The 15,821-nt window shown below is 39.2% G+C and overlaps 1 long non-coding RNA gene across 1 annotated transcript in view; it reads left to right on the forward strand.

The window, feature by feature from the left end:
• The first annotated feature begins 2,065 nt into the window (after positions 1-2,065).
• LOC121070894 overlaps positions 2,066-15,821 on the forward strand; it is a 255,648-nt gene continuing 241,892 nt past the window's right edge. Inside the window, exons 1-6 of the long non-coding RNA XR_005820282.1 lie at positions 2,066-2,239; positions 2,352-2,477; positions 3,872-3,970; positions 6,216-6,445; positions 12,775-13,067; positions 13,740-13,878. This is a non-coding gene — a long non-coding RNA (uncharacterized LOC121070894). The remainder of the gene's footprint in view (positions 2,240-2,351; positions 2,478-3,871; positions 3,971-6,215; positions 6,446-12,774; positions 13,068-13,739; positions 13,879-15,821) is intronic.

Consider the following 15,821-nt stretch of genomic DNA (forward strand, 5'->3'; position numbering starts at 1 on the left):
TAGCATGACAGAAGATGTGGGGAACACTTCAGGAGGCAGTATTATAGAGCTATTTCCCAGTAGAGAATCTGGCCAGGATTCTCAGGTTAACTTCACCATCTCCTGTGTATCAGGTCTTAGTGATCAGGTATGGGCAGGACGTGTGATTATTGTTCATTCTGAAACGGCCCAAGTCCTTGTCAGTAATGAAAGAGCAGTGGTAGTGGAGGCTGAACAAAGTTTGTGGTATACATTCTTTTTGTGTTGACTGAACAAATGATGTTATCAACCTTTTTTCTATTCTGAATTCTAAACACAAGCAAGCCTTTAATGCAGATCTAAAGTTACACAGGTCTGAGTAAGCCCTGTGTAACTTATTTGCCATTTCGACTATATTTATCTCTACATGCTTAAAGTGTCTTTATACCACTATAACAGTGGTATAAATACACTGTGCTGAGATGCTGTGTATTATGCATATCTCTTTAACTTTATTAGCATTCTTTTGTATATAAACATTACAATCTGGTCCTGAAAATGTTTCTCACTCGCCATGGAATCTGGATTTTCAGGCTGGAAAATTGCCTTTAAAAATAAATTCAGAACACTTCATGGATTTTTTCTTACACTTAGATGATAGACTTAACATTTCTCTCATTATGATACTTAAGTTTTTTAGTATATCATATGTTCTTTCAAATTTTCCAACAGAAACATTATGTGAAAACTATATGAGATCTATACTCATGTATTTAATGATTATTAACATTGTCAACTGCAGAGGCTTTTTTTCTTCTCTGACCTGATTAGAGATGGCAAATAACAATAATCTTTTCTGGAAGTATAGTGACGTGAGATTTTCATTTTGATCTTTTTTTTTTTTTTTCTTTTTTTTTTTTTCTCCAGTATTTGACAGTTTGGGTGCTGAGCATCTGCTCAGTCTGCTTTATTGCTGTTCAGCACTTTGGCTTTCAAGCAAAATGTTGCCATTCTTCATTGCTGGTCCTCTACACCTGCTTTCACTGTTCACTTCATATATTCCTGGCAATTGGTAATTTTACCGGTGATGACCTCCTGGAGAAAATTCTCATAGAATTTGATCAAACTAGTGATATTTTTTAAAGATTTCTTTAGAAACAGAGTGATATTTCTAGTAAGATGTTCCAAAGTTGATTCAATAAAAAAGCAAAACCACATACACACACTATAAAATGGACATGGACAAAAAGGCTGCTTATTTCTTCTTGCATCAGGAGGAAATTCCTCTCTTCCCCTGTAATCCAAACACGCTCTATCACTGGCCCCATGCACTCCTGGCATTTTGCTGCTGTATGTTTTTATTTAGTATGATACAGCTCATGGGAACCGATTCTGTGAGTGTCACCTATGCATTGAACAGAACCACTTCTGTGAACATCTTTTTAGAGGTGGATGACTTTGGTAAAGGACTCTGCTTTTGGAATATGATGCCCTAAATACATGAGTGCATTTGTCAGCAGTGCCTCTACGTACCTGCAGCCATGTGACCCTAGCCCTTTGTGTCAGGAAAATTCGGCTTCCACAACTTTTACTCCTTGGCACATTTGCTGCTCTGGGGCATTAGCAGAAGGCAAATCAGGGGGTCTGGGAGGGACACTGCCTCTGTGCAGAACAGCAGGTCTCTGTGGGAGCTGTCATGGAAGCGAGTGCCTCTCCTGCCCACACACTTCTCACAGCTGTTCCTGCAGGTGGAAATGCAGCCTATACAAATTCATCTACACCTCGTTCCCTTAGAATGCGAGATAGGTGGGGTGAAAGTAGCCACTGAGCAGAGTTATTGTGATGACTCTTTTCTGCAGAATGTTTTCCCTTAAGTGTCAATTTTCAAATGGAGAATATTTCACGTGCCACCATGAAATAGAGATACTGCAGAGTTATGGAACGTTGTTCTCGAAAGCTGTCGTGAAACAAATATATATACCAGGTTATAAAAATGTGTTTTGTATAAACTGCCCTCTTTTAGCAAACATTTCACTTCCTATAATTGTGTGCGCTTTTGTTTGAACTTATCAAATATGTGATTGTTCTCCTTCTCCTTCAGGGAGATAAGAAATCCACCCTCCGGATATGCAGAATGATGTTGTTGTAATCACTCTTCAAAGGGAGATCCACAGTAAACAAATGTTAGCTTGTCGCCTCTGCAGCTACTTTTGGTGAGCTGCAGAACTTCCAGAAAAAAGGCTGGGACTAAGGGGAGAGGAAAAATTTAGCTGTAGAACAAGTAAATAATTCTATTTCTTCAGCCCAGGAAAGACCAAAATTTATCAGTCCATGTAAGCACACTTACCTCAAAATATATTTATATCTGTATTTTTTGTTTTGCCTCAGAATAGGTTGACTCTCTGAAGTTTGCCAGCATTACTACAAACCAGTAAGACTGAGAAACTAAACCATCCCATAAAGAAAAGTGCTTGGACCAGATAATGTTGTGTAATAGTAATTGGATTCCAGTGCCTGACGTACATGGGAATTTTATTGTTGTTGTTATTTATGCCTGCCAAAATTGCATCCTCTCACTGAAGCGGCTATGCTAGCAAAAGTTTTAAATGCGGACTATGATTTATAGCCATCTTTTTTCTGCAAAGTTCCTGAATGTAACCAGATCATTCCTGTGGAATCCAAACTGGTCAGCCCAGTTCAGCAGCACTAGCCTGCAAGGTTTCCCAGCTTGCCTACTGAGCGTGTTTCATCTTTGTTACGCCGAGACCATCTCTGAGTCAAAAAGCTCACACTCTCCGCTCTTCCTCTCTAGGCCTAACAAAGTCATATAGTGTTAACATAGGTGTGGTTGCTCTTTGAGACACACAGCAGAAACTGGGCAGGGCTAGGACTGCTGCCTTACTCTGCTGGGGGTCTGAATGCTCTGGAGGGCAGATGCAGAACATCTGCAAGCATGAGCTCCAACATGACAAGCCAGAAAGTTGGTGCTTTGGTTCATAAGTTACCTCTATTCTTCCATGAGAAACTGTTGCTTTTTCACATAAATGTGAGTGTGGAGGCGCCTGGCTCATTTCTGTATTCTGCATGCAGCCACACTTGTGTTAATAGGCAACAAATTTCTTCTCACAGCTGCTTATCACTCAAGAAACTGAAAGAGCAAAACCCCAAAACCATGTATAGTGCAAAACCTTGTTTGTTAACAGTATAGTCTCTCACAAGAAGAGATGGAAATCTGCTCTCTGATTTCTTACCCACCACTTTAGATTCATGTGAACTGGAGAGAGAGCTCTGTAAATCTTGTGAGTTGCTAGCAGAAAGAAAATCATGGTTTATAAACCAGAGGTTTGAAATTATTTGTTGTTGCACAGTTTGAATTCCTACCCAAATCTGTTCTGTAATTTTGAAAGTTTTGAGGTTTGCTGATCCATAACATAATCCTTATTTCATAATATAGATCTTTAAGATCACACGGAAATCAGTGAAGTTAGATATTGCTTAAGTAACAGAAAGTTAAAACCAGCAGATTCAGATATTACAGGATTAAGCTACTTTTTTTTTTTTTTTTTTTTTTTCATAATAACTGTGGGAAGAATCATCTTTTCTTTTTTGTTTTTTTTTTTTCTCCTCCTCCAATTTTGGAGCTCCTGACAATAGTAGCTGAAAAAGTGTTGTGCAGTAAATCAGACAGAGGCAAATATTCATCACTATTGTCAACACTTAGCAGATCTCAGCCTCAGTTAGAAAAAGCACTTGTCTAATTGAATTGCTGTTCATGAAGCAGTACTTCTGAATATGCTTAATCTTAGCGTGTTTAAAGCCACGCTAAGTTTAAATGCTTTCCTGAATCTGGGCCTCAGATTTTGAAGTATCTGGTTGCCTCCAGTTCTACTGTGTACATTTTAACCTGTTCCAGGTTTCCAGAATTTAAACAAGCAACTGCTTCTTATGGTGTTTGTGCTCTATTTGAAGCAGAGAGGTGGGAGTGACACGTAAAGATTCATCTTTGGAAAAGGTAAGGAAAATGTGGAACTGCAGCCATAAAACTTTGCACAGCTAGTGCTAGTACACATGGCAGCACCTGGGGACCAATGCAATAGAGTAAGAACTTCCTACATTGCCATGAAGGCCTCACTGAGAAGAGGAATTGTGAAGTATTGTATTTGAGTAAGACTGTATATTCTCTGTTTTCTAATCCTCCTTATGAGAAGTGTTATTAACATTGAACTTATTTACATTTGAAATAAGATGTAACCTAGCCAAGTGTTTAAGCAAAACTACACATATCCTTGAGTTAAGCATATACATAGATATTTTGCAGATGACTCTAATTATTTGCACTTCTATTTTAAGATTTGGTGCTGTACTTTGAGTTAGAAATCTTACCCAGGACTAAATCTGTCAGCTAAAATTAAAGATCTCATGTATTCTCAGTGACTGTCATTGCGTCTGCACTCAGATCAAACAAACCCACTCAAAATATAAATCCAGGTTGATTTTTCTTGCTTTGGAAACAAAGGCTCAATTGTCGGGATCCAAGGGTGTCTTCTATTATCTAAGCATTTTTTGCAGAATGTACATTGATTCATGTCCCTTAGCACAGTGCATTCTTTGTTTGATTTGCTTTCAACATTTTTGATGTAGATTATTATTTTTTTTCTTTTCTGTACTAGGAAAGGTAGTTTCATTTTCATCACTTTTCCAAAGAATGAAATGTTTGTCTTTGCAAAGTTTCCAGTGGATGACAATCTGTAGCGTGTTAACTATTAATTCATTGGAAGGATACTTGGTGACTACAATACTGAAATACAAACCTTGTCTCAGTGGAATCTGGATTTCCTCTTTTGAAGTTGGTTCTGTTACCTAAAGATCAACGGATAGAAATTTTGTAAACTTTCAAAATTAGACCAACATCAGAGCACCCTCATCAAATTCACTTTTTAAGTGTTTAGTGCATCCAAATCCTGCCCAGGTCATTAGGAGATGTAGGGGCTCAGTGACTTAAAAGTCTATTGCTTTTAAAGTGCTTAAAGATGTATTATGGATGCTAAATCTAAAGACAAACTAAAAATGCTGGGTTTTAATTGGTTTGAGCCAAACTTAATTTCATTGTCCCTGATAAAATGAGGCTATGGGAATTATCAGCTGCTATTATGCAACAAAGAGTATGAATGTTGGGACACAGAATACCTTTACATAGTTGCATGTTTTCTACCTGAGTCTCTACTTTTATGAAGGAGCATACAGCTACAAATATCCATTCTCAAAGAAATTCCATTGCCCTTGCATAACTAGCTGTTGCATTTAAAATTTTCCTAAGAATCCACTTCCTTTCTTGTTCTCACTTTCTTGAAATACCTCATGTCTACTTTTGCAAAATTAACTTGCGTAGATATTTTATTCAATATGATGGCTTTATCTTCCTTATGCTAAAATTCTAGCACAAAGAAAAGTGAGGAAGCTATTTTCTTCATTATAGTAAGAGAATCTGTTCAAAGCTTAAATTTCACTTACTCTTTATGATTAGGCTTGCAATGTCTTGTTTGGTGACTACTGACTGATACTGCAAGAAAAAAAGCAGGGGTACCTGTTTGCATGTTTACCTGCCATTTTGAATAAAAATCTAAAACATCTGGGAGTAATTAACTGGAGTGAAAATCAAATTGTCCAGTCCTTCTTAGGAAGAAATTAGTAAAAATAATACAAGTAAGCTTTGCAGTGGTTTGAACTCACAGTGACACAGGTTCAGTTCCAGGAATCCAAAATGCAAATATTCGTAACACAGTTTCGTGGTCATTCCCATATTCTTCTGCTGTTCCCTCACCAGGAGATCTCTCAGAAGCAATCTCCACTGAAAGGCGTTTCTGAATACTTCCACCCATTTAAGAGTGGAGAAAGTTACAGGTGTACATATTGTACAAACGTGCTGCCAGAAATAATTGTGTGTGACAGCTTGAAATCCACGATCTAGTTACAGTACCTGGCCAGATCTGCTCTGGACATAATACCACATGTTTTGGTTGCATGCCAAAATGTTCTGTGAATTCCGCCATCTTCACAGCCATTTAGCTAAGTGAAAGTATGTATATATACCTTTGAGAAATAGGGTTTAGTTTATATAAGACTTAAATAAGATCTGCAATAGCAAGGATAGACAGCACATTGTTAAGTGCAGAAACCACAATCACCAGAAAGACTTTGTTTTATTTACTGACCCAAACCACAGGAATTCTTTCATTACTTTCTTTCTATTTGTGCAGGTACCATATCAGGATGGGCGAGCTGTCTCCAGCTAAGCAAATTAACCTCTTGAGAAACAAGAGAATGCAAGTTAACAGGTTCTGATTTTGCCTATGAAAATGAGCTTCAGATGTGAGGCTGTGATCTATGTAAATTAAATGTAATCCCTCAGTATCAGAAGATAATTCTACTTGGGCCACTTAAGGACAAAAAAACGTGCTAACGGTCCATGCTGCAACACCAGACTAAGGTACCTATTGTGTGAAAAATAAATAAATAAATAATTTTACAAGCTTTTCTGTCCTCCATCTGTTACTTGAAATTAGAAGAAACAAAAACTCTAGTGCAATGATTTCTCTCTTTCCTTTCATAGTGCTAGCTTGGAGCTGCCTTTTGCCATTCAAGTTTATTGCTTTCTTGGACTTCAAATTGGTTTCTTCTGAGTGAAGCAAAGATTGTACTGACCTAAATGTCACTTGAATTAATGTATTCTTGTTTCAGTCTTTATTTTTCTCTTGGAGCCACTTCTAGCTTAAATTACCTTGTATTTCAGGGCTTGAAGACAAGGTCACAGTTACGCAAAGAATTAGAACTGTGGGACATTTCAAGTTTGCTTTCAGTATTCCAAGAGGAACAGTTTGAACACAGTGATTCCTGAATTTACAAAGCAAAATAACTATATTAGAAACTGTTACATAAAACCACTTGCTCAGTGATGTATTCTTCAGTGAAAGTGAGGGGGAGTGACTAGCCAAGCTATGTAAAGAATAGTGTATAAATCACAGCCATAGCTGGAGAACTCCTCAACCACGAGTAATTCTGCTGCTAATTTTCATCTTTTTTTTTTTTTTCTGATGAACATTCCATTCCCTTTGCAGAGACCACAGCCGTCCTGAGTCTAATTGCACAACCACATAGCCTCTGCACATAATACTTGGTCTGTCAGCTGTTCGTGAGTGATATATTGCAACAACAACTCAGTATGCACTTCTGCTGGTTAGAATCTTGGCTCTCCTGGCAAGTTTCTAAAAGCTTCATAGAAAAGCAAAATATTAATGTCTAGTATCCAGAAATATTCTACAGGGAGAATAGGCACAATTATTAAAGTTCACTGTCAATGAGTATAATCAAGCTGGTTACATGTTCATGGCAATTTTCCTGGAAAACAAAGGGAAGAGGTACTATTCTCATATTAGCAGAGCTTTTCTAAAAGGTGGACTCAGATATCTTGTAGCATTCGTTCATTGGTGGTATTATTCTGTGCTCTCTGCTTTTTCAAAGTATGTTGCTACTTTTGGTCTTATTCTTGTAGAGTATTAGCAGAGCATGTTCAGCTATCATACAATCTTTCCATGAAATAAATAAATAGATAAAATGACTAGAAACAGCTAAGAAGGAAAAGAGAGGAATATAAACCAGATAAAAGGAGATGCTTTTGCTTTTTGTCTTCTGTTTATACTCAGTGTGTATTTGTTCACTTACTGTCTAGGCCTCTTTCTTGTCCCTTGGAATATAATTTAATTGATCATCAGCCTGATGGCTCCTCATGAGATAATTCCATGTGCTGGATACTTTCTACATTAACTATGATGCCTAAATTCATTTTCTGTTCTCAACTTCCACCACTTAAAAATGACAAACTTAGCTGTTTCCTGTGTTATCCAGAAGTTATAGCAGCTGCAACAAAGAATCCCTAACCAATCTCCAGGCTGATTCATAGCCTCTTCCTCCTGCTTTGTTGCTGTTCTCTCTCCTAACATAGCTATAGAGTACAAACTCCAACAAATTGCTTGAGATCATAATTTCTAAGTGGCTTTCCCACTTAGAATATATCCCTGCTGTGTAAGAGGCTTTTAACCACAGCTAATAATTTCCTATGGGAGTTTGTTAGGTAAAAAATTAAATGAAAATCTGAAGTGGCTTGAAGTTGTGTCCACTTTTGTCTTAATATTTTATCTGTAAGTTACTCATAAAAATTAGGAAATGGTTTAGAAAATTATCAAAGAGCAAAAATTGATTCAGTCATTTGCATATGGCATTATATGTTATATTTGCGTAAGCTGTTCTGAATAGAAAATGCTGTAATGGTGATAATTCTGGATACATGAGGAGAACTGGCAAGATCTATGCTTATCTTAAATATGATGTGTGCCTTGGATCAGGGTCAGAAGAAAGTTGGAGTAAACTGCTTTTAATGTCCTGTTCCTTAAGGAGTTGGATGGGTCCAACATCTAACAGTCTAAGCCATAAAGGAAAACTCTCTTATGTAATTTGCAGCAAATCCAAAGCTTCATCTAAAAGCTGTGGCTCATCAAACTCACAAGTGCTGTATTCAGGGAAATATGATGTTGCAACGTGCATTACATCAGTATTGCAGATACAGTACGCTTGGTACTGCTGTTGCTTGAAATTGCTGACTTGTAATTTTTCATCTGGACCAACTGAGTCAGCAAGTTCCGTCTATTTGGAGCTGTTTTATTTCTACAGCAAATCTGCTTTCAAGCAGTTGCAATGAAAATACAACACATTTCCTGCATTCCTTAGCAAAAGCCATTGTTTTTAATTTTACTTTTTACCTTGTGTACAACTGTGGTTCCTGGAAAAGGAGGAATCCTCTCCACTTATTTTTGACAAGCACTAGAGTCTAAATGTTAACAAACACCAGGTCAGTACTTGATTGCACTAAATGTGATAGGCAGAAGTAGTTGCAGGGACCCACCTGTCCATTCTTCTTGGATCTGTGATGTTGCATGCAATCAACATCCTGGAGTTGAGCTAGGATAGCCCATACAAACAAATTTCCTCCTGCTATGACGCGGACTGACCTGTGTTATCAGATGTCATTACTTAAAGACACAGTGGGCCTGGATTTCACCCTACCCAGTTGTTTTTAAAATAAAGGATGAGGAACAATGAGGCGAGGACATGAAAGAAGACCAAAAGAATATCAGGGTCACTTACTGCTGGCAGAGTGACTCTCTGTAAAGAGGTTCTCACAGATTCAAGCTGGTTGCATGGCCATATCATTAGGTTATTGGTGCCTACAGTTGTATTTTCCTCTTGGACAATGGGCTGCACTGCAGCACACACTTGCCTTGTGCTCTGGGAATAGCCTGGAGTGGCATGGATTGAGAATGTCTGGCTAGTGTGTGTGCACATCTGCATTTCAGATATAGAGCTGAATGGCCACAGCTAGAAAAGGCCATGTCTGCATGACAGTGGGTGCGGAGAAAGAGATGCCTTGCAAGACCTGGGAAAATGTAAACAAATGTTGTATAATATTGAAAGGGTTACAGCAGAGAGACTAGGCCAGGCTCATGAAAATCACTGCTGTTGAAGAAACAAAACGTGGCAGATACGTGGGAGGAGAAGGGACACATCGGACACGGAGCGGGGGCAGAAGAGGGCAGAGAAACAACTAATTGCAGAGAAATGCAGTAGAGCAGAATAGGCTGCCAATCGACAGAGCTAAAATACCACTGATCACTGAAGCAACTTTTTAAGCAACTTTGAAGAGGATACGTGCAAAGTAAATATACAAACAACACTTCTTTTGTTTCAATGAGAAATTAGTTAAGTTTGGTGCATATATCACAAAAATATTTGAGAATATTTAAGAGTAGTTACAGACTCAGAAATTATGAAGTTAGTAAGAAGAACTGTAGATACCAACGTGAGGGAAAAAGGCTGTATATTCACTTGGCAAAAGATGGGAACATATTTGTAAAGATGGTTTAAAAGCTTCTGGCATACAGCAGAGCATAGACTCAGAGCAAATATATTCCATACATCACTGGAGCCTAACTTGCAGCTTGGCAAATGTCCTGCAGGCTTGAGTTGAAGTTTTAAATTTGATCTTTCACTTGCATATTACCTGTGATTATGCAGTTGTTGTCTGGCTGCTTTCAAGCATTTCATGACTTGTGCAATTTCAGCCTATGTTCTCTCTACTTTGGAATTCCCGTGTCTTAACATTTTTGGTGCAAACCATGGAAGTCTTGCTATTTAGCAACCCCCAAAATGCTGAGAGCCTGGTGAGTAAAGGATTTTCAAAGGCTCAGACAGCAGAAATAGGCAGCTTCCATATTTTGCTTCCTTATGTGAAATGAACCTGAATTCGTATACATCTCAAATCTGCCAATAATTTTTAATATTTTCACTGGAAAATATTTCACTTAACCATAGTGGCTGTCAGTAGAAAAAAAAGTAAATTATATATGTTCCACATAATTAGTAGAAATCAGAGCTCTGTTGCAATGATTTTTGTCTTTGTTTTCAGAGTGTCAGCTTCCTTCCCATTCCTCTGAAACAGCTGGTGCTGGCCTCTGCCTTTCACTGAATGGTGGCCCAGGTGGGCCAGAGCTGCGATGCAGGCTGTGAGAGGATGCAGAGAGAGAGGGTAAGGGGTACTTGTGGAAGAAAGGGTGAGGGGAGCTTATGTTCCTAAAGCGGTTTTCTGAACATGTTTGGGTCAAGCCGTTTGCCATTCCTGGAGTAAGAAAAAAAGATCCACCAAGAGGTACAGGGAGGGACCGAGTTTTTTTAAGCCCCCATAGACAGAGGGCAAGTGAGGGTTATGTGCAATGCTCCAGTTTTCTTTGCTCTGAGGAGACCAACAAATGAGAATGGTAACATTCATTTTCCTCGTTATCATCTTTTGTCTTTCTGTGCAAAACGTTAGATAAAGTTTGAGTCATAACAATGTGGAGAAAGAGCTATTCCAAATATTCCTCATGTGGGTGCTAGATGGCGCCATAGATTAATGCTCCAGGCCTTTATCTACGGATGTTCTGGGGCCAACTCAGCGTGGTCAGGTAACAACTTAGCAATTAGTTTGCTTGTGGGAAATTGGATCAACAAAGATATTCAGATTCTTAAATCCTCCTGGTTTCCTAGACTACCCTGGACATCTTCGAGGACTCAGAAGTCTAGCTGGAGCCATGCCACAATAAATGGGGCCACAGCCTTCAGTGGACATCAGTACCTGCTGCGCCAGGAGCCTCTCACTTGCCCTGATTGTTAGACTCTAAAAAGATAGGTGACTCAAACAACAGAAGTCACGCACTTGCCTTCATATATCCAAGTGGAGAAAAGTACAGCTGCTGGCACTGCAGTGAGTTTAATCTCTTTCTGTCATCCACAAACTTTTTTTTTTTTTTTTTTTTTTTTTTTTTTTTTTTTGTGATCACGTATGTTAAAAAAAAAGCAAAAGTAAGAAACCAACAACCCATAATTCTCCTGGCAGCATTGAGATATATTTCCGTTTTTTCAGGCTATTTCTGTTGTTATGTTGTTAAAGGATACTTGCCTGGAACCATCCAAACTTTCCACTGAACTATAAAAAAAAAAAAAAAGCACAATAGAATAAACTGGAAAGCACATCTCTATGCACAAATGTCAGCACACTGTTGGGCATGGGATTTGTATTCAGACAAAGTCTTGCTTTCTTTCTGGGAAAAAAGACTCTTGCTTAAAAACAAATGGTTTATAAAACAATGCAAAGAGACTGGGAAGACCACTTTATTGTGAAAAACTTAAAATTCAAATAACACCATGTGAGAACTTTCAGTGGTCAGTGACGGGAGCAGCCACAAAACAATTTGGAGTATGATCGGGGGGACTAGAAACCACTTAATGGGGCTTCAATATCCAGCTCAAACAGATACACTGGATTGCGCTGTGGCCAGTATGCAGCAAGTTCAGCGATAACCAGCTTCAAACTCTCCATCCCCTAACCCTTCATCATCATCACTGGACACAGCTGTTAGCAGGAAGACCAGTGAATGATTGGCCTAGAACATGAGTTATCCTTTCATGTCTGGAAGGGTTGAAACATAGTGATGCCATCATCAGTCTCAGCTTTGTGGATATGCAAAAAGCCTCAATATCCACATTAATCAGCTGAAATGAGAGGCAGGGTTCATGTCTTCATGGGGGTGTCCGGACCAGAGGATTTTTTAACCTTCCTCCCTAGGACATCTGGTATGGCTTATGACCAGAAGTGCAACCTGTGGCACAAGAGCTATGAGGTAGGAGACCAGGGCCCCATTGCTGCAGCTGGGGACAAGCTGTTCTGCCCCTCAGCAACCCTCTTTCTCTTTCCACCCTTTCTCTTTTGCTGCTGTAAATGCAGGCTCCTGGAGGCCTTGGCTTGCTTGTTCGCTCAGCGCTCAGGGCTCTGATCCACCATGTGCTACCGTGATACAAGCAACTGCTTTCAAGCTTCTAAAAAAACAGACACAAAAATACTATTGCTTAGACAAAATACCTTGGAAAGAAGCTCTCAAGATTTGTTCCAGCCAAGAAAGCAGATGTGTATGTCTCTTTATTGACCATGTAAAGAGCAGCACTGAAGGGACAGACGTTCCTTATGGGCACATTCTTAAAGCTTTACTTCTTCTTCCTATTTTTTTCTGACATTTGCCGTGTTTTATATTTTCTGGCAACCAGCAGAGCTCCACCGATGCTGACTTGCAGAGCCCATAGAGATACTAAGGAAATATTTTTCCTAGCAACAAGCGTCACACAAAAACATGAAGAATCGCTTCCCCTGCTCATATTTCCTTTTAATTTTTTCAGTCATCTGGTGCTGAGATAAGAGCTGCGTGGTGAAACCTGCTGCTAGTTTGTGTTTCATGGGCAATCTGGAGTACCGAGGAGCACGTCAGGCCTTGACGCCCACCATTACAGCAGCGTGGAGCCCTGTCTGACACAGCAGTGTGTGGCATTGCCTAAGATGGTGGCCACCCCAGGCCTGGCAGGAGGGTGGATAAATGTGATGATGCTTTCTGAGGCCGGGGCTTGCAAGAAAGGCATTGCAGCCCTGCTGCTCATGCTGTCTGAGGTGTCTGTTGCCACACCGTCTGGCTCAGGTGAGGCCATTTTGATGTTGGTCCAAGGAAAAAACATTTTTTAAACATTAAAAAAAATAATTAAAAATTAATTAAATTAATTAAAAAATTAAAAACATTAATTAATGAGGGCTGGAGGTGGGCACTCCTGGCTGGCTGACAGGTGTCCTCCACTGCTATGGCCTGGGACTGCAGGGTGTCCCTGGCCACAGAGGGTGCCCAGCATGTGGGCACACAGCATGCTAAACCCACAGGCCTGATGGAGAGAGGCGCTCCCATACAGTCACGCTCCTGAGGCCATTCTCTGGTCTGAGACTGGGCAAGTGGCAGGGAGGCTGCCAATCAGAGGTGAGATGAGGGGGGTGGCAGCGGGCAAGTGTGGCCTGGTTGTGGCCCCCGGAACTGAATACCATTGGTATCGAGTCCCACAGCAAACAAGTGAATCTGACACCATCAACTTTCCCTCCATTTCTTTGAAAACCTGAGAGGGAAACTAGGGACAGTACTTCATCCTGATATGCCAGGGTTCTGTGTTTTCTGCCTGCTATTGGGACAGAGCTAAAGTCCCTTTTTTTTTTTTTTTTTAAACTAAAGTATAATTTTCAGTGATTGAATTATTAGCCAAGTGTGTGCAATGACTGATACTAGTGTCTGCTTGTGAATAAATCCCCCTTATTTTCTGTCCTTGCTCAGCCATGCTGAAACAGTGCTCACAGATGTGAGACCAGCAGCAGCGGCAGAAAGACTTTGTCAACACCAGCAAATCACTGTTTCTACCTCTGCAAGGTCAGCTTCTGAAGGCAACGTGTTCAAGACCACAGCTCCACAACTGGTGAGGAACATTAATTGTCAGGAAACACTTAGAAATTACACAGTGTTAGTTGTTAGGCAAAAAGTGTTCTCATGACAGAGCCAATGTCTGAATTTAAGGCCAGCCTTGCATCTATACGGTGAATAGTTTGTGAGTAACTTCAGTGGGGTTAGGATGAAGCCCAGGAGTTTCTTACTCATTACTTGCTGGGTGAATGACACGATGAACATCTGCAGAACATGTTCCTGTGTCATCACTGTATTTCCTGAATTTGTCCTCTAGTATTTTGGAAGAATTTATCCTTTGGAAAAGCTTTATATAACAAATTGAAAAGCATTGGCTGTAGTTATTTAGAAATAGTGTGAATAAAGATAGGACCAAATCTGTAAAAAATGGTTTGAAAGCTGCCCATAGGCAACAGAATACAGACACAAGGGAGTTGCATTTTCCAAGATAAGCAACTATACTGCAGGTTTGAATTGGAGATCTAAATGTCATATTTTACCTGAACATATATCTAAAATACGGTATGATTCTTACAAGCTCTGCTTTGTGCTTTCATGGTTCTTGCGTAGAGCTGGAGCTGTTTTTTCTTTGTTTGTTTGTTTTGTTTTTTGTTTTTAGCGAAACTGCAAATAATCTCCAATTATGTTGATTTAACAAACTTTAAAAGAAAACCAGAATGCAAAGGATAAAGTTTTAAAAATAATTCCTCAGGGTTTTTTTTAGCTGAACTTGAACTCTTACATGTTTCAGATTTGCCAGTCACTGGTTATAATTTATCCGGGAATTGTATTACAGTGAACATCCTAATATGTAGGGACCAGATAGAAGACCTAAAGACTCTATTGTGTGAGGAAGGCTGTATTCTCTGTTTTATCCTTCAATTTGGAGAGGAAAACAATGTGAGGAAATGGTGTGTTGACCAGTATGTTGTACACATAGTGTTCTATAGAATGAGAGATATAGAGCAATTGCTTTCTATCCATTCAAATAATGTACTGTGGGTACATTGGTAAAGTACGTACCCTGCTCCATGCCATGCCTAATAGCTTTTTATTATTTTCTGAGCTGTTGCAGACAGATTCTTAATATAAGCTAGAGTAAAATCAAAAACATGTATTTATTTCAAGATAGAAGTGGAAACATCCCCTCCTTGCAGCTAATAATAGGATTGACATTGTTAAACAATTAAATTTAAAAATATTAATAGTAGGTCCTTCATGCACGTTAAACAAAACTTCAATAAGCACTCTGTTTTATTGTTTAACTGTATGTATGAGTCATAAGGAAAGTGTTAATGTTCAGGATCGGATATGAATCATGTATTTGTGAACAATCTTCCAAGGCCAGCACTGAAACCCCAAACACATTTACTCTTTGTAGTTAGTCAGCTCTGCGCTTGGAAACTGAAAGTGTAATCAAAGTGAGAGTTTGTTTATTAACTAGCGGATGCTGTGCATCTTATTTACACAGATTGATAATGGAGGGTGAAAAATAAGGGAAAAGCTGGTAATGCATAGAGCTCTGTGTCCCTGGGGTACAAATCACAAAAGGAACCTGAGCAGCAGTAGCATTAGCCATTAAATGCTGAAAGCACTCTGTAACTTTAAAAGGAAATCCCATATTCATGAAGGGAATCCATATGGCACCCTATTTGTAAGGAGAGGTGCCCCATTCTCTTAAAAGCTGACTTGCATCATTTATTGTTTTGACTGCTTTAGCATTAGGGTGAGAGAATGCACTTCAAGGGGAACAAATAAGACAAGTAAAACGTGCAGGATTAACTTGGGTGTTATTATTGTATTGTATTGATTTGCATTACAGATAGAAAATCGGAATTACTGAACTACAAACTCTTTGTGCTCTCTGTATTCTAGCATACTAAAGAAATCAGGTTCTTTGTAGAAAGCAATCTCACCTGGTAATTACTTCCAATCATTGGTAATAAGTATGTTCCTAAT

The sequence above is a fragment of the Cygnus olor genome, chromosome 5 (assembly GCF_009769625.2).
Source record: "Cygnus olor isolate bCygOlo1 chromosome 5, bCygOlo1.pri.v2, whole genome shotgun sequence".
In the NCBI taxonomy this organism is placed as follows: Eukaryota; Metazoa; Chordata; class Aves; order Anseriformes; family Anatidae; genus Cygnus; species Cygnus olor.